Source organism: Rhamphochromis sp. 'chilingali', assembly GCF_963969265.1.
Source record: "Rhamphochromis sp. 'chilingali' genome assembly, chromosome: 16".
Classification (NCBI taxonomy): domain Eukaryota; kingdom Metazoa; phylum Chordata; class Actinopteri; order Cichliformes; family Cichlidae; genus Rhamphochromis; species Rhamphochromis sp. 'chilingali'.
The window spans coordinates 24,663,618-24,688,607 of record NC_137943.1 but is presented as its reverse complement, the minus strand read 5'-3'; the positions used below and the strand labels follow the sequence as shown (position 1 = coordinate 24,688,607).

The following is a 24,990-nucleotide window of genomic DNA, read 5'->3' as shown; positions in this document are numbered from 1 at the left end:
GCTGTAGTAGTGCATCATGAGGAAACTTTCTTTTTTTTTCTGTCCTCTTTTCTTTTTCTATCTTTTAGCTATATTTTCACACTGAAATCAAACAACTAGACGCTAGTGTACCGAGCAGAACAGCTTTGGCAGGAGACTTGATATGGAAAATGTCTTTAATTGGAGTCACAGACATCCGTCGTAATTATCGGGAGTGTACGGTGTTCTTCAGAAATGATGGCGTTTACACAGAAAAATGCTGGAATCTCAACAGATGTGCTGGAACTGAAGAGAAGCAGTAAACTGCATGTATTGGAGACATTTTTAAATGCTTTGCCAAGTTTATGGTATAGCCTTTTAGATCTAATGATGTCGTGTGTTTCTTTCATTTTTGGTAATCTGCTAAGATACCAGTCTTTTGTTTAAACGTTGTTGTGGAAAATCTCTTACAAATATTTTCTTTGTTACGGTTGAATACATTTTAGCACATCTTTGCTCTTTCCCGCACATTTTGCAAAATCCCACTGGGAGCCATACATTGTTGTAACTAATAGAATTTCTACGCTCTTCAAGGTCTGTTTCAACTCCTGACAGACATTTTCCTAGTTCACGTTCTCCGTGCTGCTTCTCCCAGATGCTCGGTATGTCTGATGTGTATTTCATAGTCGTTTACAGAATGCGCTCACTGTCACTTGATGATCTTTTTATATATATATATATATATATATATATATATATATATATATATATATATATATATATATATATATATATATATATATATATATATATATATATATATATATATATATATATATATATATATATATATATATATATATTTGCCAAGAACCTTCAATTAGGTTTGAACTGTTTTTATATCTTTGGGGAGGTGATCCTTTTGTCTCCGTAATGTCTTTTGTTGTGGAAAACAAAGCCACCTGGATTCTGTGTAAACTCCATCGGGGTTGGATATGGCAGACGAGGATGTATCCTGTTCATGAGGATGTATGGACTATCACAAGGATTGTCAGTTCTCATTTGTTTATTTCACAGCAAGCACTCTGGCGACGCAAACTGACTGGCTCTCCTCGAGAGTATCTTGTGTATGTCAGTCTGTATTATTGATGCAGAGAACCATGTAGAAAGGATAGCCCTCAAGGATGTCTGTATCTATGTATGGAGGAAAGCCTCTGTTGGCCCCAGATTCTAACCTTGTGAACCCAACAACGATTTACTGGGCCCAAATTTTAAATCTGTATGCCATATGTGTCAGGTCACCAACATTTACACGTATACTCGAGGCAGGGTTCTTGTATGTAGACTTCAAAATGATTAGGATCATTCTTTTAACTCATTGTGTTACTAAGACAGTAAATCAGAACTCCAATTATCACAACAGCTACTTTCACAATCACTGACTTATTAATTTTCTTTTATTATCAATTAATTCAGTAACTAATCATTTTTGACTTCAGATTAAAACCAGTAAACTGAGGAAAGCACATCACAAGCCCCTCAGGTCTAATGCAGTGTAGGTTTTCAGTTATTAGTTCAAGTGAAACTAATGGAGATTTAAGTTGTTACCACAGACTCTGACTGCTGGCATTCCAACAAGACTTGGCTGTTGCTGTCCTCTAATAAACAGCATATATTACCTCTGTTAGCAGCTTTCACTTTGTCAAGTGCCTATTAAATTTAGGGCTGACAGTAAGCTTGCTAAGGCTGGTTTGCATGCATATTATACCGCTACTTATAACTTTAATGCGGAGGCTTGTATCTTTGGCTACAGTGTCCTAAAATCATATTATGATATTTATTATTTCATGTTATTAGTAGAAACACAGGGTAAGAGTGAGGTGAGCCAGAATACTGATGTACGGGATTTCTCGCAGCTTAAGTGAAGACATCTCTATTCTTCGGTGCCTCCTTGCACATCTGTGATCTTTCAGCCTCCCTTTTCCACTTTCGCAGTTTGCATAGACGTTTGATAAACCTTACACCAGGAGATGGATTTCCCAGCCAACCTAGCTCTCAAGTAATGGGAATCTAGAGCGTAACAAATGGTGGTGCCAGTAAAGTGTTGGCTCCGCTGGGTGTGCAGGTGGTCCTCCATTCCCCTTGTCAAACCCCCCACTGCTCCCCCAAAGTGGCCATGGAGACTTGAGCAAGATTATTTTGGAGTTCAGGTTACAGACCAGCTCTTTCACTGCCTATTAGTCACACCCCAATTTCTGTGATAGGATTTTTTTCGTTTCCCCTCGCGTTTTGTAAATGTACACACAGCCTTTCCCCTTCAAATTTGAAAGGTCGTAGCTTGTTTTTAGAAATACTTGTCTGCTTTGATTATTTTCATCTTAACAACGGTGCTGCGCCTGTGGTAAGCTGGTGTCATTTAGCCTTTAAACGTGAGAACTGTGGTGCAATCTCCACTTGACCTAAATTAGGAATAAAAGGTTTGCAGTAGAGTTAACAGGAAATATTAATTTTGGATTTCAATGATTTCAGAGTATTTTCCCTTAGATGGGATCGTTGTTTTCTTTAAACCTTACTCTCACTAAGCCAATAATGTGTATTGATTGGATTTTACCCGTGTGTTTGCACTTGCAAATCAAAGCCTGTGTGTTTTTGTGTCCAAAAAAAGCTGCAAGAGTTTGAGCAGATTTCACTGTTAGTGTATGTGTAATATTTACAGAAGGAGAAACCTATGCAAATACTGTATATCAAATGGCACGCCTAACTGGGCGATACATAATATGCAATATTTAGATAACAATAAACCCTCAGTAATGATTTAGATTTTATGTGGCAGACCAACTTGCTGTTTAAATTTGAGTCATATTTTGCCCCAGAGACCATTCCTATTTCTCCACTTGTATTATTCAGTTACTGTTTAGCTACTTTATTTAAATTGCCAATTTAGTTTAGGTATTTGACATTTAGACTAATTTGCATAGTCACTTAAGGGACACGGGGTTAGTTTAATTCAGCAGTGAACATATTTTTCTGCCATGGTGGCTTGTATTGGCCATCTGGTGACAGAATTTCAAAGTCTCTCCCCTTGAAAATTAGTCACAGGGTTTCCAGAAGACTTACTTCCCTCAAGAATGCATTTTTATATGTCTGAGTTAATATATACACCTGTACAGTTTAATGAAATTTGATACAGCTGACTTGAAATAAATGATGATGAGATTTTTTCCCAAGTCAACTGGATGGCTATTTGTCACAGTGTGCGGCAGCACTCTGTATGAAGTTGCGAAGAAGACCCAAAATGCAGACACCAAGGAACAGGGAACAAAACTTGAATGTTAACAAAAAGCGAGCCGTTTAATATGGCTGATAAAAAGGTACAAAAACAAAAGGTAGATGCACACAGGAGACAACCTAACTAGAGCTAAACTGGGAAAATTAAATGCTGAACAAAGAACAAAACCTTAAACATGGAAAAATCCTGGAAACATGACATGGAACAACAGACGACCTGAAAATGAATGAACAAACACACAGACTAAATACACACAAGGGTAACGAGGGGTAGGCAGCACGGTGGCACGGTGGTTAGCACTGTTGCCGCACAGCAAGAAGGTCCTGAGTTCAATTCCACCATCAGGCCGGGGTCTCCCCGTGTTTGCGTGGGTTCTCTCCGGGTACTCCGGCTTCCTCCCACCATCCAAAGACATGCAGCTTGTGGGGATAGGTTAATTGGATAATTCAAATTGCCACTAGGTGGGAATGTGCGAGTGAATCTGAGTGTGAATGGTTGACTGTCCCGATGTGTTAGCCCTGCGACAGACTGGCGACCTGTCCAGGGTGTACCCTGCACTTATCTCGCCCTATGACAGCTGGGATAGGCTCCAGCGCCCCCCGCGACCCTGAAAAGGATAAGCGGTAGCGAATGGATGGTAATGAGGGGAAGTGGAAACACATGGGGAAACAGCTGACACTAATCTGACATAACGAGACAAAGGAAGCAAAGCTGACTATACTGACATAGGACACAGACCTTCAAAATAAAACAGGAAACATGAGACGCAGACATGATAACACAAACTTGATAACATAAGACACACATCATGAAACACAAAGGGTGAGAGAAACTTAAATACAGGGGAAGAAAACACAAGGGGGATCTAATAAACAAATGAACTTCGATAACTTAATGAACTTAAACATAAACATCAAAATAAACTAAAACTAAAACGCTGGGTCAACAGACCCAGGAACGTGACAGCTATTATGTTTTGTTTTAACAGTGTATTCAGCACTGTGCAAAAAAGAAAATGGGAATTTTTGTAGACACAACATTATTTGTGGGTCAACGTTAAGTAGCTTAACAAACAAAGAATTCCTCTGAAAATGGTCAAGTACAAGGACTGGATTGAAAATGAGTGAAAAAGTAGCCAATGTCCAAGGAAAGACTTTGGGAGGCCTTCAGAAAGGTTAGACAACAATTGCTCAAGACTTGCATGAAACGCAAAATATATTTTATTATATTTTCTTAACATTTACTGCTATCTGTAATAATAATATTCACCAGCATGACTGTGGCGATAGACCGGGTCATCCATTAAAACTCTTGGTTTTAATCTTTAGATTTCCTAGTGTGGTGTTGAACTGTTATTGGGACACTCATCCCCAGAATCGCCCCAGTGTACCATTAAAGTACGAACGGTCATAAAGATCAGATTATTCGATTATTATTAAAAACAAAGGAAGACTTTTAGAAACTAAGCTCTTCCCTCTTTGTAGCTGTTGTTTTGCCAACTGAGCCCTCAAACATAAACCTAGCCCACATGTGCAGATAATTGAATAGCATAAATCAGAATGAGAAATGCAACACAAATAAATGCATTTATTCATTATAGAGATCTGATCTTCTTTGTTTGTAATGCACCTTTTATTCTAAAATTGTTTAGGCTGATGCAGACAGCACCCTCATTGTGGTCACGCCTCTGTTGTGGTTACATATGTCTGCTGTATATACCTGAAATATGAAATCAGGCCTGAACTGCAGTAACCTTCCTGTCGGGGTTGATTATCAGTTGGACATATTTTTGACTGTAGTCTACATAGCGTGTTGCACCTGATTTTTTTTTAGAAATATATTAAAATGCAAATCTTATTACAGATCCATACATACAGTTTACATTTAAAAGTCAAATGTGGATTCATGAGCAGGGTGGCACGTTTTCACATTTGACACATTTAGACTCAAAGGTCACGCTCAAAAGACAAGTGTAGCCTGGTTCGTTGTCGCACCATGATGAGAGGTGGCATTTGTCCACTATAATGCTGTTCTTAATATTAGTAGGAATATAACTGGAGGGGCAAAACTCATTAAAGAGCTCAGAAGAGATCTGAACATTTTCTGAGCAGGAAGCCGTTTTATAGGCGAGGATGCATCAGGAAATGCTGGAGGAAATTGCATTACGGTTCACCTAACATTTCAGTTTGGGGCTGTCCGATGGGATCAGCCGCAAGGCTCAGAGCAAACTGATCAAATAGTGGACGTAGTGGCTGTACCTTTACAGTCTAACTCTAAACTATGCTGCGAATCTTAAAAGTCTGATCTGTGATCACGGTGGCATGCTGTGTTTGCCGTGTAGTAATACCCACCATGTGACCTCTGCTATGGCTTTGACCTCTGCCTAAAATATTTGAATTCAGCCTGGGGAGGTATGCTAGTACAACGTTGCTTCAGTGTTACCAGCGTGGTGTCCCACTTTATGCCATGCTGGTGCTTCAGACAGTGGGGAGCCTTGATGGAATTTAGTAACTCCAGGAATGCTGATCTCTTTGCCGCGCCCAGTGTGAACACTCTAATGCAGAAAACCCATAATAAGAATAAATCTAATTTAATTTTCGATGTGACCTATGAGGGTTCTCAAGAAAACCTCCAAAATACTGGCATTTGGTATGCAGTTAGATGATATCTCAGTCAGTAAAGCTAGTATCAAGTGGATTATGTTCATTGCAACTAATATATTTCTTTAAGGGTAACCAACATGAAATGGGATTTTCAAAATTAAAAGGGACTTGGATATAACATAACAAATTATCTCAAGAATAGAACATCCGAGTCTTCTGCTGTTTCAGTTAAACTCAGAAAGGTTTCAGTACCTTTTAATTTCTGTTTTGTGTTGCTGATCACGTCCTTGAAGTGCCTGGGTTTTTCCCTCATATGATCCACTGGAGTCTGAGAGAGCCGGCAGTTGCCCTGACTTGACTGTCAAAGTCCCAGAAGTCTTTGTAAGCTTAGACGTTGGGCTGACGGCACAAATATAAGTAAGACTTTTTCTGGGGATTGTTTTTTCAGCTGTATGGTTGGTACCTGTACAAATTTTCCAATGAAATATGTAAAAACCAGTCAAACATTAGTAATTGGATATGCTTGGATTTGACAAATTCTCTGTGAATTTAGGATTACCGTAGATGTGCAGGTATTTCCCCCTCGGTCTTGTGGAAAAACTCTTTCTTAGGACACTTTTTATTTCTGTGCCTGCCTCAGCCCTGCACTTAGCACTTCTACATTTAGTAAAACTCCCCCTTCAAAAGGTAAAAGTGGCACAGAGAGCTCTGAACATTTTGAAGAGAGAGGGGGGAAAAACAGTTTCCCCCTGGGGCACTTAAGCTCAGATCTTTGTCGTTATTAGCTGGCTTCTTTAGCCACGGAGTCCTCTTTATATAACGATGGAGAACAATGCCTCAAACCCATTTTGCCTGATCTGCCATGCGCTAGAAATCCCAGAGATAAGTAATAGAAGGTGTAACTCTTAAAAGGCTAAATGGAGTTGAATTGGAAGAAAGCGAAATGACTGGCTTTTTTCTCCATTAGCACACAGATTAATCCACTCATTTATTCCCTTTAAATTTATGAGGTACTGATGCTATAATAAGAAGTTTTGTATTGAATATTTCATTTCCTTAATTATTTTGGGATAGCTTTCTAGTCAGTTGAAGTCCATTTGTTACTCCATGCTATGAATTGTTAATTGAGGAGAAAAGCACTGAGATTTCCAGTAAGTTGTGGAAGGCTTAGATTAGTGTTTATCTTTGGCCAGTTATTTAGTTATACTGTTGGGTATATTTAATAGCACTAGGCATTAACTTATAGGGCCATCATCTTCTCATGCTTATCATTTAAAATTTGTAAAATATTAATCCGTCTTACTTTGAGGTCTCCTTTAAATCTAGATAAATTGTAGTTAAACAGATAAAGATACCTATTGAGTAATCTAACACTGCTGCAGTAAAAGAAAGATGCATTTAAAAATGATACTATTTTATACTAAATACAAATAAAAAAAAAAAAATTAAATTCTTTTTGCTGCTTTAAGCTGTGGAGTGATGATGATGTCATTTTTTCCCCCCATTTTGGTCAACAGAGGGCCCATTTTATTTTCCTTGTCAGTCAACCATTGCTGGAGAGAGCAACCCTGCATAATGCAAAATGGCCCAAGTGATGGATTACTCTTTTATTTGACAGGCTTTTCTTCGGCTGAAAGTATGTGTGTGCGTTTGCTAAGGGATCCATGCATGCTAGGTCTAAGGCTGACATGCAGAATTTGAATTACATGTAGTCATTTGCTAATATTCCAAATTTAAAAAAATGGGTACATTTAAACTATTATTAAGCAAAATTTGTTGTTGTCTCCTACATTGGGATACTTATTTAAATATATTTGAATTGCATTGTGGCAATTCCATTAACTAACTACCATTAACACTTCTAAAGCTATAAGCAATCAGCCCAGCATCAGCTATTCATGCAACAAGAAGATGGGTGACAAATGAAAGGGTTATTATGTTCCGCAGGGAATGTGGCTTGCTTGACGGCTGGATCACTGCAAATGAAAACATAGTTGTCCTGCGTGATCGCTTTTATCTGCGGCGAAGCATTTCTATCTTGATGGAAGCAGTCTTTTCCAGGATGACAGTCTCTCCCTACAAAAGGACACGAGGGGTCACTGATTGGTTTGACGAGCATGAAAGTGATGCAAATCATATCTTATCAGGATTATCGTGGCTCAAAATAGACCTTTAGGCAGTGACTATATAAGTAGGGAACAATGGTCTGCATATACGAGGCTTATTTTCATAGAAATCTGCTCATGTTTGTTATACTTGAGTAAATGAAACCCTATTCAACCAAAGAGGTTAAAAAAAATGTTATTACTGTGCTGTTGATTTTCCTTTCAGCTCTGGCTAAAATCCTCCTTGGGAGTTCTCAGAAATGGTGTTTGATCTCTCCAGATGTGTTTAAGAAATGTGTCAAATCAATATAAAGGCTTATCAAACCTCTTCTGGGGGCACATTGTGACTCGGTGCCTTACTAGGACATGTTGGTGTTTGTTTGTTTTTTTTTCTATTTAATTTGTGGTTTGTTTTCTTTCATAAGTGAACACAGCCTCCTCTAACAGAGGGAATAATTTCACGTCCCCTTTCTTTTTACTCCAGCAACGGGATGTACTGTGGTGCAAAGCAAGCTTCGGGAGATTTCACTAATGAGAGCTATTAACCACGTTGACGTTGATTTGTGGTTTTGAAAGCATCCTGTTGTGTTCAAGTTGTTTTTTTCTAAATGCTATTGGCAAATTATTAGGACAATGAAATGCTTTATTTGAACAAAATTGGGTTTGTTCTCTGGAAAATTCCTTAGAAATGCGAGAAGCACATTTCGTTCTGTTTTCGTGTGGCTGAAGTCCAATGCATATTGACGCTGGACACGCACAAAGCCTAGAGTGTATTAGAAAAGCAGTTGACACTTCTCTTCGTAGCCAGTCAGGATAATCATTTTCTTGAGTGCTAGCACAGTGTGCTCTGTTTGAGGTGGAAATTTATTGAAGGAAAGCATCTGGAAGGCGTTCCTGTCAGAGACAAAGTGTAGCCTTCTCTGGTTGGGAGAGACGACTCTGTGGGGCTTTTATTAGGAGCTTCTCACTGAAAGCTTTTCAGATTTATCAAAGTCTCCTCGGCGCAGGCCATACCTGCTGCATCTGAGCTATTGCAGAGACTATTCTTTAGTACATGTTTGTGTTCGAGTTTCTATTACCCGTTTGGATGCCGGCTTACATATATATAGAAATGTTCTCTTGGAACTGGAAAAAATCTACATGATTAATTTGAAAAACTGCTGTCCAGAAATAATGGCAGTTTGTTGCATTTTGAGTAAAATGTGGAGTGAAAACCAGAGAACATTCAGGGACAGATATCTATTTCTCCATTGACAACATCTTCACAAAATTGGATGCATTGCAGAAACAGCTTGCATCTTTGTGGACAGCCTGTGAAATGTAACACTGCTGAACAGCTGGTCGCAGCACACCACAGCATTGCTTTCTCCACGCTGACTTTTTCTTTATTGGAAAACAAACTAGGCTGCTTTTGCTATCACTCTGTCCACCTACACAGAAGGTGAAACATCTAACGGCATCCTGGTCTTGTAACCTTTCAGTATACTTGCAAGAATGTGATGGATGTTTGTTTCTGTGTGTGTGTGTGGGTGTGGGTGTAGCTTTTCTAAAAAATAAATAAATAAAAAAATGCATGTGACGGTAATCTCTGTGGAATGAACATTGATCAAAAAGACAAAAAGAGGTCGGAAAATTAGACCAGTCATATAAAGGTGATAAGAGACGTGAAATAAGCCATGTATGCTTGAGTGGATGACACTGAAGGTCACCTGCTGTGATACGTTTGGATCAGTGAAGCCAGTATCTATAGCAATGATTGCCAGTTTGCCCTTTGAAGTTGCAGACATGCACTGACTTCCCTGTCTTGCATGCTGTCTGTGACCCTGTTTATATGCCTTTTCACCCACTGGAGATCATCTTAGTGCTAGAGCAGCCAGTACAACTCCTCGGGAGCAGCACTGTGCAAGAATTAGGCATGCAAGATGAAACAGTATAAATGATGCAATGTCACTCGGGCTCAGTATTGCTTCTCATATTGCATATTTCACCCGAAAGCAACTTTTCCGAGCCACCCGCTTCTTTGCTTTGCCTGCCACCCCCATACCCCCTCACCGAGTGCCATATGCAAGGAAGTCATACTCTGGAGGGCTCAAGGAGCACAAAAGGCTAGAGGGTAGAGAGGGCCACAGCTCTGTAAAGTGCCTCAATGTCGCTTCATTTCCCCATTTTAATTGGGCTATCTAAATGCATCCCCGGTTTGTCAATACCCGCCGGGGTCCCAGATAAAAATGATTTGTCTCATGCATTCGGCGGCATGCTCTGCTGTTCCCCCTTAGAGAGCTTGCCCTGCTAGTTGTCAGCAGCACAGTGTAATGGAGAGCGCTAGTTGTTTTTCAACCAGTAGTAGTAGACAAGAGGTGCATTCCTGTAGAAGTTCACCCCTTTTTTTTTTTTTTCTGTACTTTGATTCTGTCACTCAGTAACAGTAAGCATATACACCCAGCGCTATGGAGACATTATAGGGCAAAGAGGCACAGAGACATATGCACAAATTCACATGAACTACATAACATGGGCCTATAGTTGTACAAGCATGTACACACGCCAGTACCCACTGAAGGTCAGCTCCATGAGACCAATCTTATCTGTGTTTTTATGTGCTCTGTGTCCTTGTCTTTTTTACACCTCCTGTTGCCATGTACCATCACTACCTCTCAGTGTTGGAGCCAGTGTTATCTGCAGACAGTCTTGAGGAAAAAATCAGGGCCAAAAGTGCGTCCTTGGTGGTGCGACTGTTAGGCAGAAGTCGCAAAAGATACATTTGTGCTGCATTTTAAAGCTAGCCATTTTGTGGTTTACTTACTCTGTGCAAGAGCTGCTTTTTATAATCCCCTGGGTGACCTCATGTATATATTAGTGTATATGTGTATGTTTGTATATATTGCTGCTACGTGCTTCCTGCAGATTTATTTTAAGTTATGATATGAACCATGTATGTAATGTAAATACCACAGCGCACTATCTGGGGGTGAATTAGCTCACAGACTAATGGCAGTAACCAAGCCTCACTAAATTGTGAACTGGACTGGGAATTCTAAACTAACAGGTGTTACCCAGCTGTGCTTATGGGCACGATGACATAGTGCTAGTCTTAAGAGCCCAGCAGCAGCAGCAGCACACTGACTTTCACAGCTCAGTGTTTACGACACAGGTCAGCATTTTTTCACTGGCATGCAGCCACAGTTCTGTCCATCAACTATTCCACTGAATGGGAAAATAAACCACATCTGTTTGGAGTGCTTTTTAAGGATTTTTAAATTTTTGTGGAGAAATTATATGTTTACATACGGCTATACATTATTTTAGACTGCAGTGTTTCAACAAATATGTCTTATTTTTGTAATGCTGTGGTCATTCATTTGCTTGGTACTCTGCTGGATCTATACCAAGAAACTTACCTCGAAGCAGAACCCTCTTAAAATGTTTTGGGAGACTTGTTAGATGGTGCAGACAGATATATTGATAAAGCCCAGGGCCAGTGTGATTCATCCCATCCTGCAGCAGCCAGTGCAGCATCCCATCAGATGAATGAAGGTACCACAGAGAAGCTGAGTTAAGATAGTTTGATTCATTGGCTCTTCACCTGCAAATAATCCTGGAGTTGCACAACAGATTTTATCCATGCATTTAAAATAAAGCCAGAAAAAAAAAAAAGCTATCTTAAAAAATAAATAAATCAAATTTACCCTAAAATGTATTAACTGAGGCTTGCAGACTGGCCTAAATCAAGGAGAGGCTGGCTCCTTCAGATTGAAGAGGTTGTCAACCCCTTTTTTTCAGCCTAATGAAATGAGCGGGGGATGGGTGGTTGTCACAATGTTATAAATTCTCTTGGTAGGGGTGCTTCCAACTCAATCTGAGCTCTTTGAAGGGGGTGGGGGGTGGGGCCAAAGATAAGTCCTAAAACAGCCTGAGCCTCAAAACCTCACTCGAGGCAACAGTTTTAATCTTGCATCTGGGCGGGGGGGTTCTTACTGCTCAGGTTCCATCTGTGTTTTGAGTTTTACATTACATTAAAATGAGATTACATTTGAAACAGTTCATGCTGTGCAGCTGACACAATACAGTAGCAAACATGACTGTAGCTTACAATTAATTTTCTCTCCCACACTGCTGTTGGGACCACCGACCAATGATCTTTACTCCTGCCTTTTACTTAAGTGTGATTTGTTCAACAGTTTCATCCCAGATTCATTTGACATTTGATGTGGCACAAGCTGTTTACACCCACAGATATACTTTTTCTCCTCTCCCCGGGGATGTGTGGGTGTAATAATTATTTTCCAGAAGGTTCTCTCAAACTCTCAAGAGAGTCTAAGAAAATACGAGGCTTCCAAAACATCCAGATTGTTCTGTTCTCCTTTTTGCAGATAGTTGTGATGTAGATTTCAGTAAGTTTCTATCCACGGTGCATGCATGATATCCCCATTTGTCTTTCAGTTCCGTTTTTTTTTTTTTTTTTTTTTTTTTTTTCCCCAAGCCCATGCAGCTGAAATATATTTATATTTTAGTCCCTTCAAATTGAATCACTTTTTAATCAGATGACCCACATCCAATTTGTTATAAGCTAGAAAGAATGTTAAAGATAAAACAATTCTTTCTCTTGCAGAAATGTCTGTTGTGTTCTCAGATCTGCAGCCTCCAGTAAAATCAGACTGTCTTCCATTGTTAACAACAAAGAGAAATGTAGAGCACGTTGCAGTTTGCCATTTCCTCCAGTAAAGTTTAAGCCTGGAACAGATTCAACATTCTTACTCTTGGTAAAAAGCTTTATTTGTCCTTTATAGAATCTCATTGTGATTGTCTTTTGTTATGTTAGTTTATTAAAGTTACTATACTGGCACTTTCCAGAATGAAACTAGCCCACAGCAGTCCAATTCTTAAAACTTAGTTCCACTTACATTAAAATCTAAGTAATATGAATCATTTAAATATTATTGCAAAATGATGGCCTGTCTTTAAAATCTTATCCTTTCTTTGAATTCATTGAGTCATTGAACAGCATTTCCACTATATATATATATATAAATAAATAAAAAAAATAAATAAAAAACCCCCCCCAAAAAACCCCCACATCATTATGTGGAGGGTGAAACATTGTTGAAGCGCTGTTCAATGAGTCAAGTTACAGTCCACACAGTATCATTGGGATAAATGAGCAAACCTCTCCCCAAGGTCCGGAGGCTCTGTGAGCTATTAAGGCACGGGCGTCTCGCATGGCGAAGCTCAGAGAGAGAGGGAATGTTTTTGGGGAAGAGAATGGTTGTGCTGACATCCTCTCTCGGTGCAATCCCTTGTCCTTGTAGGACAGAAGAGAAAACAGCACCAGAGGCTGACTTGGCTGTTCCTCTGAGCTCCGTCATAAATCCGACTGAACATTTCTGAACATCTGTTGTGGATGATTAGCTCCATGGCTAGCAGAGTTTGACCAGGGGGAGTGAGAACCAGTGTGTTTGCGAGTCGTGTATGTGTGTACTCGATGCCTTGCAGTTTTAAGAATGAGGGTTTTGCATATTTATCCCCCTGACACATCTTCTCCTTTTTTTCCAATATATAGAGAGAAGGAAAAAATATTCTTGTAACTGTTACGTTATCCACAAAACACATTGGCGGGCATGTATTATCACAGTCCCTGGGGAATACTTGTTTAAGTCTCAAGGTCAAACTTAGTTAACCAGTTAAGTTTCACTAATAATGGCAGGGCAGATGCTTGAGTTTCATTTCAAAGCAAGAGTGAGGGCTCATTAGCCTGTGTGAGCTTACACTGGGACAGTCTTTTCCCTGGAAGGTGATCAATAGATAAGAGCCAGATACAGTCTCTAAGCAGCGGGAGTGCATCACAATCACATATACTCCTTCCCTTCTACGTGCAGGTAAACCACAAGATGATCATTGGTCAGAGTTCAAAAAGGTAAAGCCTCCTCCCTTTTCATACTGAAATTTGACACCATGACATCACACGGTGGGTTTGGCTTCTCCCAGGCAGTCCCCGACTGCCCCTCAGTGTGTGAACAAGCTGTGACTCTGAAGGATCTCTTCCCAAGCTACTCTGCGATATAGCCACAGCTGGAAACTTATTACTGGAGAGCAAAAAGACAGTTCTTCTGGTTTAATGAAATGCTGTGAATGGAATAACTAAGCAGGAACTGGAGACGACTTTCTCTCACACAGGGTATCTCTCACTTTCAGGAATAATCTTTTCCGATACTGCTGGATTTTCTTTTGTAGGATTTGGAAACTTGCTTTCTGGAATAAGTGCCTCGCAATAAAGAGGAATAAAAAGTATTTCTTTAAAATATTTCTTTATTTAAGTGGACCTACCTTAGATACATGGGTAAGTTCGAATTTTTTGCCACATAATCAGCCTGACATGAAAAAAACAGTTTTTTAGTTCCTAAAACAAGTAAAGAGGCACAGGTGCATTTTTTTTGAAAGTGGGTGAACTGTGTAAGATGGTGTGAATTTCATTTGCCTGTGTATCCCTCTCCCAGTACCCTGGTTTTTGTTTTGGGATCTAACTTCTTGCAACTTGCTTGGTATAATAAAAGTAACAATATAAGTTGATGTGTTACACTTCAGTGGTCAGGTATTTTCTTACTACTCTTTTGTCTCCCTTACTTTTGTCCTTGCTCACTCTTGCTTGTGAAGCCAAAACAATAGTTTAACCTCGTGTTGGCTTAGCTCTATTGGCTGGCTCTCTGGCAAATTGCCTTGTCTGGTGCAAGCCCTCCCCTACGTATTCAGAGGACTTTGAAAAGAAGGGCCATAGAATGTCCCTTAGCTACCGCTGCTAAGGTTAGACACCCTGCAGCTCTACTGCATTAGGCCTACGCTGAGGCTAAACAACCTGCTTTTTCAGTTGTCTATATCTCCCTGGGCAATCTCGAGGGTAAAATTTCAGGAACAAGAATTTCAGTTAGAAGTTGGCTACGAAAGGCTTTGAAATCCCAGATAATTGCAGAGGAGAACTTCTGAAAGTCACAAAATGTGATTTGTGGAAAATGGTTGAGTCTTGGTTGCCACAAAGCATATGCTGTAATGGGTGTTTCTTTGTGTGTCTTCAAATTTTGCTTTTCCTATAATTGTGAAGTACACCGTTATGAGTAAATCTGCAGGACTCTTTTTGATCCCGTTTAACCAGCTCTAAATGTTCCCTTCAGATGCAGTTGTGTGATAAATCTTTCAACTGAGAAAGTTTTTGACCGAGTTTTTTAATCTTGGCCACAGAAAATGTGGCAGTTGTTACTCAGTAACTCTGGAGCACAAAAGGAGGGTTGATGTCAGTGGGAAAATCTTTTACTTTGACCTTTTCCATCAAAGCTGTCTTAAGCTTTCAAAAAACACAGCCAAGACAGCATGTTTGTTTCATTTTGTTTGGCCTTTGAAAGGGCCAGACGTCCCCATAAGTCTGCTCTGCTGTAATGGGAACTTTGTGCTATTTGTACCAAAAATCGGTTGTTGTTTTTTTTTTTCTTTTTTGTTCAGTGTGGAATCTACCTCTGTTAGTGCTGATCTCAAGTGGTTCCCTTAGACTTACTTGAAAAAAAAAAAAGATGGTTCAGTTTGGTTCAAAATGTCCACTCAGCAGCTCTGTAGTGTCACAAAAATGACAAACTGTCAACTGTGGTCATTTGTTGAAACAGAGCGACCCTTGTCCACCTCTTGGGTGATCTGTAAGTCGATGTCCTTCACCTCCGCCGGGCAGGCCGTCCTCTTTTGCGACTGTGCCTCAGCCCCCTCATCAGCACTAACGTTCCAGAGAAACATTAAGTGATGTCCTGAGGAAATAACTGCAGCCATTTGTGTACCACTGCTCTTTTATTAAATTCCCAGACCAAACATGGCCTATATAATATGCTTTGCTCAAAAGGGTGTCTTGGTTGAAGTCTTTCCTTCTGAATAAATTACCCTGTGAGTAGAGCTGGGCGATAGAACGATAACGATATGTATCGCGATATAACTTTTACTCGATAGAGAAATTAAGCTATCGCGATAGACCTCGCCGCTCTTGTCCTCAAAAAAAAAAAAAAAAAAAAAAGGTCAGCCAATCCAAATTAAGTAGCGCAGAGCCGAACCAATCACAGCCGCAGCGTCACGTCGCGTGACTTGTTACGTACAGCACAAGTGCCAAGCCGCACGTGTGTTTGTTTGGGAAGCAGCCAGCGGGCAATGGAGCCAGCTCGTAATGGAGGAAATGAGTGTGCCGACTAGAAAAATCAACCGAGCGTGACCGAAGAGAAAACAGATGATGGTTCCAATGCCGGAGAGATTGTCAAACGGAAGAGCCAAAGAAGTTCCGTAGTGTGAAGGTATTTCGGCTATTTCAAGTCTGACAAAAATAGAGTAGCGTGCACTGTAAATTGTGCCGAAAGCAAGTCTGGAAATACAATAAACTGGTGCATGCGTCACACTGCGCCATGTTATTGTTTCGGTGAAATGAATTTCTACAATACTGTTACTGTTAATTCTACTCTCTGCAGTGTTTAAATGCTTACATATACACACAGTTACTGTCCCTCCACACTTACGACTCGGTTCTGCTTCTATGCCCCAGCTTTGTTTACTTTTTCCCACCGAGGCTTCTAGACTTCTGATTGGCCAACATTTAGGCACGGTTAGGAATCTAGCGCCACCTGCTGCTTTGGCATGTTCATAGCAGCGTTTTCCTTCATTTCTGCCTTTATGTGTGGACGGGATTATTTTTTAAAACGAAAATGGAAAATCTCCGTTTTCAAAAATACCCGTGTACGTGTGGACGTAGCCTCAGTCTCTAACTGGAAGCGCTAATTCGTCATTCGGCTTTTGTCAGACTAAAGTAACTGTTAAAACTGTTTGAAAAGCTCAGCTATACAACAAGGAGAGATTGAGAATTTCCTTTTAGTTCTCAGTTTATTTGATATTGACAAAAGTTAGTCAGTTTTGTCTGTTCTTCTGTAAAACAAACTAAGATTTATTTTTAGAATTAATATTTTGTTTCTAAGTGGAATTGACAATTTAGTAGTCTGTTTCGTTTGTCCTATTTTGAAACTTAAACGCTTTAGCGGCTGCCTTTTGTGTAGTTTGCAATATTTGCCTTTATTTATCTGAAAAAGTCTCATGTTCCTTAAGTACATCTACCCTGTTGAACTTATTATGGGAAATAAATATTTAAATAAAAACAAGCTGCTGATTATTTCACATTTTACTTGTGAGCAACGGCACATTTAAATCTTACAAATATAGTTATTTGGCTTATATCGTGATAGATATCGTTATCGCCTGAAATGAAAAAAACATATCGTGATATGAAAAAATCTCATATCGCCCAGCTCTACCTGTGAGGAACAGTCAGTCACTCAATCTCTCTCCCTAACAGATTCCTCAAAAGTAATTATGGGCTGAGCATATGGATTTTTCCATAGAACTTGATTTCTCATCATTGGTGGATTGGGTGATGTGTAATGACTTGTTAACGCGTGACAGATTTGCTTAATCACTCTCATGCCTGTTGGGACAAGAAAGAAGTTGCTTACAATCACAGATCAATCTCTGTGAAGGCGGCTGTGTCAGTGGAGCAAGACATTTGCCGCGACACATACTGTAAATAGAAAACACAGAAGGGTTTGTTGGGTTGTTCAAGTTCAAAGCTTTGATGCTGATGCTTAAACAAATTCTTTGGTCTCAGACTTTAAAATCTTGGCAGAGGCGAGGGGGGTGTTCATTCGTTGGGTGTCAGCAATTGTTGCCCGACGCTGACAAGGTCATAGGTAGTTGTTTTATGTTGACGAGGCCCAATTCTCAATACTAAATACACATGTTTACACAGTTAACATGTTTATGAGTGTGACAGATACATCCCGCATAACGTGCGATGTCAATCAGCGTCCACTGCCTGTGTGATGTGCTAGCTGTGCTGATAGTCACTTTGTGCTTTTATTTGTGACACTTCCTTCTTGCAGACAGTGACTTATTCGTTGTGACAGGTGCTGAGGAGAAGGTTTCGAAAAAAAGGCCCTTCTTTACCACTAAAATCACCAGTGTTTTGACAAGAATGCTTTTCTCAGCTGCCCCAAGCAGAGAGCTCATTTGATCGAAGTAGGTCTTTGCGTATCCTTTGACATCCGCGCACACGTTGAGGTTTTGACACGAGATCATATCCGAGACAGGTTTATTTTAGGGATGGCATTGTTATTTTTGTTGTAAGTAAGTAAGCGATGAATGGAAATAGTCCTGTTTAAAACAAACAAACAAACAAACAAACAAACACTACATCCGTTAAAGAGTAGCTTTCGGTCATTGTTAAAAGTGAACTGAAGCGAATCTGGGCGCTCGGAGCGTAGATTACATTCTTGTCTTTCCTCCCCTTCATTCCTTTTCCGCGCTCCTGTTTACATTAAATATTTTATTCTGCATTTTAAATGTATCTTTTATGGCCTGTTACAGCTTACCATCAGAGGTCTGTTTTGTGCTCATAGCCTTGCACCTTTCATTTAAACCTTGGCTTTTTGCATTACAGCCATGGGTTTCTCAACGGGAACACAAATCCGCTTTGTCAGAGAGGACATTTTCCCCCTTGCACAAAACTCATTTCAATTCCACATCATCCCATTACGCCTCCACATTGATTGAAACAGCCTCCATTTCCAGGGGTAGCTGCATTTTTCTGTAGTCTGCATGTATGACAAGGCCAAAGCTCACGCTTGTATATGTGCACTATGCGACGGCGCAGGTCCGAAACGTCCAGTGACCATGGCAAATAGAAATTCTGTAATGCATTAAACTATTTTCTGAAAGTGGAGAAAGCTAGAGATCACTGTTGTCTCTGTTGCATGATTGTATTCATGCACTAAACTGTTATGTCACTCAGTTATTCCATGGCACACTGATACTGATCTTATTGCTGAGGTAGTGTCTTTCACTGGAGTAAAACAAGGTCAGATTTCTTCCTCTTGGACGACCATTAAAGAGAAATGAACTTTGCAGCTTTACCTTCCTCTTCATTATGGCGGGATAACTGTGATGCTTAACTGCACAAACAAAAAAAAAATGTAGGCTTAATTTATTCTGTGCTTGGTTCAGGAAGTATAATCATGTGGCTGATTTATCCCTGGGCCTCCACCAGCACCTTTGTTTGCTCAGCCTCCCAATTTCTTCTAATGCCTTGCTGTGCTTAAACCCGACATTCTGCTTCATTACTTTATCAGCCCTCCTGTCACTTCTTTTATCAGCCCACGCGTGTCACTTCTAATGAAATAACGAGTCTTCACACTCTTGGCTACTCATACACGGATTTGGACATGCTTGCGTTGGAGAGCACAGAATGTGTGTTTTGTGGTGGGATGCGTTCAAGATCAAACATTTAGTTTTTGTTCATCTTGTGGCTCAATCCTCAAACACAGGTAATAACTTTTCCTCCTGCAGAACTCTTGGGTCCCAGGCTTGTTTTGGGAAGATGGATGGAGATTCATTTGGCTTCATTATAACGCCTGACTTATTTATAGCCTGCCTGCGCAGCGCCTCTTGGCCCACTGTGGCCCGGTAAGGATGCTGGAGGCTGCGGCATTGATGAAACATTCCTGTGTCCAGGGGGTATTCTCTGAGGAGAGCACTGCTTGTTTAAGGGAGGGTGATAATACAAGAACCATGGGCAATGCCACTGAAATCTTAATTCCACCAGCCCTGCCTAGCTACAGCATTCCTACTTAAAAGCTTTTCCTCTAGACTTGCGCTGTGGGGTGTTGGGCTTGGTTGTGATGCCACAAAGCCCAACATCATGAAAACATGCGATGTGGTCTTGTCTTGTTCTGTGAAGGTAGTTTCCATAACAAACAACTGAAGGGAAAGCTTGCTTAAAAATATTGAACCCCTAAAACACACTTGTATATTCCGCCTATGCACAATTTGGAGTTCCACAGCACCAATCCCAAAACCTTTATCTGGATCTCCCCCTTTAGCCTTAGAGATTACTGCTTCACAACCCTGGAGCAGGGATGCTGTCTGCCTGGTAATTTGATGGCTAATCCCCTGCCTCCTCCCTACAAATCTCTTCCCTGATAAAGGGGTTGCCTCTACATTAGTAAACATGGGAGACTTGGCCGCTTTGGCTGACTGTTAGACAAGAGGACTGGTTGAGGAAGGGGGAAGTATATGGATAACCAGTGAGGAAAGCCCCTTTGCATTTTGTGCGATGAAATTAAATTCAAATATATGCCAAGTTGACTATTTATACCAGAGAAAGGACTTTAAACTTGCTGTTAGAGCGATCTGTTTCTTGCATGAGGTAAATAATGCATAACACATTTTGTACTTGTTGGTCAAAGTCTTATAAAAATGATCCCTCTGGTTCAGTATCTCTTGAGCTTTGTGGTTTTAATGGTTTGACGGGGAGCTGTGAAAATGTTGTGCTTTATAGAGCGATTCCATAAAAGTCATTGTTAATGCACATTCATTAGCTTTTTGACCCGAATATGTTATTCCAATGCTACTGCCACGACTAGACACGATGGCTCACTTAAAAGGAATTCGCTTTCTCAGATCTTACTTCACAGTATTACGGTGGCCTGTATGGACTCGGTACGTGACCGAGCATTACTGATTGCAGACTCAAGTGTTTCATTTGGTTTTAGCCTACATCCCCTGCATCATTTCTGGTTCCCGGCTCACTGTTTATCTCCTGTGATGGTGCATCAACAAAACGCTAAGCCTGGGAATCAAAGCTGACGCCTTCAGCCTAAACATGCTCAGCCAAGTTTAACAGGACTTGGCAAGATAGCATTTAACCAGTCTACGGGATGACCTCATCATGGCGACTGCAACATTGGCTGTGATGGCTTTTCATTTGCTGACCTGACAGAAGCACTTTAGGCGTCAGGGTGGATCTGTTGAGATGACTGACAGGACCTGTCCCTGCACGTCTTCTTGTACGCGGAACGTCCTGGTGTTCGGTTTAATCGTTGTCACAGAGTGAGATGACATGTCAGCAGAAATTTGGTGAGATCTCTGTTTTGAGCACTTTGCAAACAGTCTGAAATCACATCTAAACAGAGTGACTTCAGTAAAGGTCCCACATTGCATGTCTTTTTTGTTTTTTACGAACCCAAGATGTCTTTGAGCAGCATGTATGTGTATTAGTGACTATAAAGATTGGTTAGACCGTGAGTGAGGTTTACTTGGTTTTTTAGCTTTTTTTGTGTTTTTTCGTCTATAAATGGCAATAAATCTGTGGCATGTTATGTTCTACTTCACTTTTCTTCCTGTTCTTTGTGCTGCTGTAACATGTGAAACCACAAATGAAAGTCTGTCTATGTCAACTTTAGAACAGTTTACTGCATTGGATGTATTTGTAAGTTTGCACTGAATCTCTGAAGAAGCCCTTGTCTAATTATTATTTTATGAAGTGGATTCTTACCGAACAATTTGATTAGTCATTAAAATCGTCTGACTCATAGTCAGCCTGGATTTTCTCTAACTGGATGCGTCGATGAGGTCTGTAATCACACTGTGTGTACTGTGTGTGTGTTTTGTGTCAACGTCTTGTTAGTGAAGCTACAGAACAGTGACTCTACACTGGCGGTAATTGATAGTCTATGGGCTGTCTCAGCTGCAGGTAAATCCTATCTGTGTGGAAGGGGGTGGGGTAGAGGAGAGAGTATAAATAAGTCTTCCAAGGACTAAGGATTTCAGTATAACTAGAGGCAAAGGGTGATGGTTGAAGAAGTGTTTAATATGGTAGAGGTTTTCCTTTGCAGACACTTAAAATTCTTTCCAGGATAGCACAGGCTTGAATTTACATTTCAGCTTTATTTCCCCGTGTTTCACAATATGTAATACCCCATGTTGTCTTTCTTTTGCATTTATTCCTTAAACTAGTGCATAAACACAAAGTGCATGTGCTTAAGTGTGGCTTTTTCCTCCTTTGAAACGCTTCCATCAGACTGGCAGTGAAAATGATTTTTGTGCTTTACCCAGAGAGATGGACCGTAGAGAGAAAGCAAGATAGAGCAAGAAGGGGCCGAGGGCCAGAGAGATTGGTCCCAGAGAGAGATTCATAGGTAGTAATGAGGACGTTGGTGAAGTGCAGGTCGTCGTGTTGTGGCTCTGGCCTGTCAGTATAATGGACCTTACTAGTCAGCTGGCGATCGATTGTACTGCTCACGACCTCGGCCGCCTGTTGTTCTTCACTCTTCCTGTCCGTCAACCTGCCACCCAGAGATGGAGGACGAAGCAGAATCTTTTCCCAGACGACAGATGCCGTGTCCAGATACTTTCTCATTACCTGAAAGGTGGCCTGAGGAGAGGAAGGCAGGTCTACCTCCAAACTTCCATCTAACACAATCTGAGCAGATAGCCAAGTACTATTTTAATTAATTATTACTATTGTAATTCATTTATTTTTTGCCTGTGGCTAGTAAGCACCAATCAGAATTCAGTTGGTTTGGGACTACAACTAATCATCTACTTTTATTATTATTTTTAATAACAAAAAATTCGGCTAAAAAAAAAGCCCAGCAAAGAACCCTAATCTTATGAGCTAAATCAAGTTAATTTGTTGTTTCTTGTTAAAGCACGTACAGCATTTAACTGATGTTTATATTTGATATTAATAACTTTCTGGTATTGTAAAATTTGGTTTTGTCTACCCTGACACTTGTCGATATCTCATGTTCATATCATGTAGAAGAATATGTTAGATTAGAAACTTATTGGCAGACATGCCGAGTTAGTTTAGAGCCTACATCTTCCTAATTGATAGCTCTAGAGCATAGTTACTTCCTGCTAGCATTATCCTCATTTGATGAACATTGTCCAAGCTGAGAGTCCCTGCTTCTCTTGCCCTTTATCGAATGGCCTCTGTCTATTCCACACTCATCTCTTTTACATTTTAAATCCTCCGGCCTCTGGAGAGCGATGGGGATATATGGTTCCATCTGCTCCAGCAGACTGGCTCGTGGCTGAGACAGAGAGAAAGAGACAGAGAAGAAGGCATGGTCAGGGAGAGAGAGGAGGAAGCAGGGGGATGGAGAAACGGAGACTGACAGAAAGACAGAACAGCTTATTAGAATCTGCCTCTTTTCACTCGTTAGACAGTAGCTGAGAGGATAGCCGCCTGGAATCCAAGGCAGGACACAAGTTGGACCAGGACCTTGAGGGATTTTGTTTTTTCCACATTTGCAATTGCAGCTAACCCAAGTTAAATCTGCCCAGTCTTAACTGTTTCAGGTTGGCCATGAGTCTTAGCTTTCCTTTGTGTAACACCTGGAGTTTTTGTTTCAGGGTAGAGCTCAGAATAGCATTCGTTTGTGTTCTTGTTTGTGCACCTGGTATAAATGCCTGATTGTATACAAGGTGCTTTTCCCACTATGCCTCGAGTTAGTCTAACCATTCTTTGTGTCAACACAGGGTTTGTTCTTCTGTACCTCAGACCGCAGTGGATTGTTTTCCCTTTTACTCCTACATGCCCTAATGTAGGGATAGATAATAAGTTATGTCAATGCACAGTTTCATCTGTGAGTTTTACCTTTGAGAACACAAAAGCCCATTCAGTAGGCTATTGTATAAAAAAGGACATTCTGTGTCATAAAATAAATACAGTCTACAGCTGCGCACCCTCACGTCTGTGTTTAGCGGTTGATTTTCAAAGGTGTTATTGTGGCTGACTTAGCAGTTCCTTCGAGGTAGATCTGCATAAACAGATGTAGTGAGATAAGGAGCTGCTTGCAAGATCGCAACAAGATAAACATTCACTCCTTCATTTATGAATGACCACTTTTTCTTAATAGTCATCGGTAGAAGTCTGGTGAATATGTGCAATCAAAAGTTAGGGTGTGCAATATAGATATACCTCTCAATAAAAAAAAAACAGTGTAATTAAGTTCTAGACACATCAAAGAATTTTATTAATTTTATGAAAAATTGCAAATCCAATAGTCTCTGAAGTCCTGCATTATTTTCTTTTTATAGGATACACTAAAGTAAGGGAAGAAGCTTCGTAAATTATCTGCCAGTCTCATTATATACATCCTCATACACCCCAACCTTACTAAGCATTGTGGCAAACAATAACCAGTTGCTGTGCTGTCATCGAACACTAAGGCCACAGCTTCTTTCTCATGTCGGCCTCTGGAGGGTCCATGCCAGCCAAAGAACTTCACTCACAGCGCTTTACAGTTACTAATCTGGGCTGACACCAAGCTGATTTACAATACCCCCTACCCCAAACAGTGACTGACTAGAGGTAATTGATTTAGAACAGTGCAGACACCCGCTGAATAGTATGAAATCCTCATACACTATACAAAGCTTGCTCCCATATTCCCACCTTAGTGCCAAATGTAAAAAAATAAAAAATATATGCATTTAAAATTAAACTTCTTACAATATTTCCTTTTTGGAAAATTTCTGCTGTTTCTGGACACTGCAGTCTGTCCACATTATATCCATGGATGAGCTGAACCTGAACAACTGCCTCTTGTTTGGCCAGTTATTGATCTATGGAGCTCTATATTTACCAGTCTTTGGGTGCACATGCCTTCACTCTGTTTGTCTTTTGCTGACGGAGACGAGGCTTTCTGCCCAGGAGGTGGGGGATTGAAGTCCTCTGCGTGGTGCGAAGGGGTGGAGGAGTGGGGGGTCCATGCCTTCTGTGCTGCCTGCCTAGTCATTTTATGGCACCATCTGTCCACAAGCTAACTGTCAAGTAGTGACGTCTTAGCTCATCTTTCTTGCCCGACAGTGCGAATTTTCTTTTGATATATATGTGCACATCTGCTGTTGAGAATGTGTCTCAGTTTATATTGCTAATTTAATGTTTGGCTATTTGCACAGAAGCAATTAATTATTCACTAATTCATTTCTAGACATCACTAAAATAAATACTAAACAAAAAGAAATCTTAAAACCTATTTAAATCTCTCAGCTAGGGCAAGGCTGTGGGCTTTATACACTATTAGAGACCCTGAAGTAAATAGAAAGCTTTGCTTTTACCATGCTCAGTTTTTAGGCCCCCACTTTGAGCAATTCTAGCTTGGCCTAAATAACATTAAGATTTTATGTTCAG

General features: G+C 40.4%; 1 protein-coding gene across 9 annotated transcripts in view; it reads left to right on the top strand.

Moving 5' to 3' along the window:
* LOC308412480 (receptor-type tyrosine-protein phosphatase F) overlaps positions 1-24,990 on the top strand; it is a 168,712-nt gene that overhangs the window by 28,690 nt on the left and 115,032 nt on the right. For 6 of the 9 annotated variants that reach the window (XM_080906876.1, XM_080906874.1, XM_080906877.1 and 3 more), the window contains exon 1: positions 13,952-14,289. The exons of 1 other annotated variant lie outside the window; for it this stretch is intronic. The gene's annotated coding sequence lies outside the window, so the exon portion shown is untranslated. Of the gene's footprint in view, positions 1-13,951; positions 14,290-24,990 lie in introns of those variants that run through there. 2 more of the 9 variants (XM_080906872.1, XM_080906878.1) reach the window with 2 other exon arrangements.